The sequence below is a fragment of the Ixodes scapularis genome, unplaced genomic scaffold (assembly GCF_016920785.2).
Source record: "Ixodes scapularis isolate PalLabHiFi unplaced genomic scaffold, ASM1692078v2 PGA_scaffold11__112_contigs__length_91849675, whole genome shotgun sequence".
NCBI lineage: Eukaryota > Metazoa > Arthropoda > Arachnida > Ixodida > Ixodidae > Ixodes > Ixodes scapularis.
In genome coordinates this window covers 24,402,820-24,405,170 of record NW_024609837.1, presented here as the reverse complement: position 1 = coordinate 24,405,170, position 2,351 = coordinate 24,402,820, and positions in this window count along the sequence as shown.

Sequence of the window (2,351 nt, the reverse complement as noted above, 5' to 3'; positions counted from 1 at the left end):
ATATCTGTATGCGTGGTTGCTGACCGCGTGCTGACGGCAAGCTTCCACAGTTCTTTTGCAACGTGCATTCCGCACCATCAAGACTGTATGTTTTAAGAGGCTATAAATGTAAGCTCGTTTTGAGCATGCGCCCTAAACATCGCCCTCAAATATGGCGTCTAATGGCGTCGTGCTTGATCGCAAGAACACTGTAATCGAAAGCGTCGCTGTGGTCGGCCTGCCACGATTGGCCGAATGATGACTATGACGTCAGCAAAGGATTTCTCATCGACTGAAATAAGAGGAATGTGAGAACTTAAACTTTGACGGTGTTTGGAGTGTCGTTTTGAGAGCGAAATAGTTTCAAGCTTCCACCATGCTAATTACAAACACCATCGAACTTGTTGTTCGCAAGGTAATGACGTCACGAGAGGAAACCATAGGAGGGCGCCACTAGAGCCACTCTGTATGGCAGCGTAGCTGCCAGAGTAGCGCCACGCTTTTCCCCGTGCCGCCTCTCACCGCCATTGGTCACACATGGTACCATAGCAACGAGCTGAGCTGGCTCGGTTTCCATACCAACCGAGTGACTACTCGTCACGTGACCTCGCAAGAGCCGTGATGTCACCGGTAAGATGGCAGCGCCCAGAGCTGGTGGATGTGAGTTTGTTCGGTACGCGGAGTCGTGATGTGCCGCAGCTTGCCGACGATATCGTCTTCATCCTCTCTGACGTAGGTATAACGTGAATATTTGAAAGAACGATACATTATACCCTTTCTCTGCAAGATCGCTTTGGATATTAGCACCTGTGCGACAGCATCAGTCAAATCGTCGTAGCGATGCTCGGATTCCCGGATGTGTTCGAGGATCGATAAGGCTTTTAGCATGCAATTTTTGCATACTCTTAGCTTTGTTTCAACGTTGGAGTGTCTGAGAATATGTGCGAAATCTATCCGTCGTATGTTGGGCCTTGAAGAAGTTCTTTCAGCCCCAGATAACCGCACGATCACAAACTTTTTGCGAGGAAGCTCCTGCGATGTTTACATTTTGTACTAGTCAGCGATTTTACGATATAGCTTTTAGGATAAAATTTTAGCATTTTTCTAGCTTCCTTTGAAGGTTTGAATTTCTGAGAATCGAAACGAAAGGTATACGTCGCGTCTACGGCAAAGGGGAAGTTTGTTCAGCCCTGGGTCACCGAATAATCACAGTAACTTTTAGCGAGGAAGCTCCTGCGATCTTTAACCTTTTGTACTAGTCGACGATTTTACGAATTGGCAGTTATGAAGATCTTGATATAACGTGCATTTGTTGGAATAGAATGCATTTGATCGGGCAGTGTTTTTTGGTTTGTTTTTTCAACTGAAAAGCTGGCGTTTGCTCAAGTGACGTATATGAAATGTCCTGCTCTTTAACAATGCATCAACACATACTATTAAGCTTAGATGCTCAGAGGTGTGTTCGTCTTTGTAATTAACAAGTTATAGACATAACTATTTTTTATGATATTTATTTTCTGTAGGTGGGCCCGTTTTGTGCTCCTTAATGTCAGTGTGCTATGATGTTATCATCATTAGTGTATTGTGCTAAATATCCTCTTTGCAATGCCTACAAAGGCCAAAATGACGTCAGCCGACCCCAACTCGCGCATTGGACACGAGAACTGCGTCACTCGGACTTCTGCGTTCCTCAACAATCAATTCGTCGACGAATATTTGAATTCGCGTTCGTGGCCAATGAGTGCCCTGACAGAACTTATCACTTGCGAATTTCAAGTTCTATGGTGTGCTTAAGAAGCACGGTGGAAGCTTGGGGTCATCGCACCGGTGCCCTACCATGTCAAGACCGCGTGATTTTACAGTTGGCTTTTGAGTTGAGGATTACAGATAAGGAAGAAGTTAAAAGATCATTTCATGGCCCCTTTAACACGGATATGTATGCTACACCAGATAAAAATTTGTCTTTTTGAATGCCGGTGGACTACCGGACGACCACTTGGCCTGTCGGCAAGAATACCCCATATCCGGCGTCCGTCTCTCTTGATAGCGTTAACAATCCTCCGGAGACCACCATGCTGTCCTTGGTGCCCGTCGGCTGTTCATCGCACAAACGAGGGTGAGACCGTCGTTGACGTCGCTCCTCGCCAGTCGGTGAGAAAATCTCATCTTGAATGGATGATTGAGTCTTGAAGAAGTATGATGCTAGGCCTACATTCGCTCACTATGGGCAGTCAAGCAGCATGTCATGTGCCAAGGCAATCGTCCTGTCGTGGCCGGCGTAATCGGATTTTGTTTCATCGGAGCGAAGTCCGAAAGTACAAGGACGGTACGTACGTCCCACGAAGCGGCCGCCATACCGGCGGTGTGAAAAA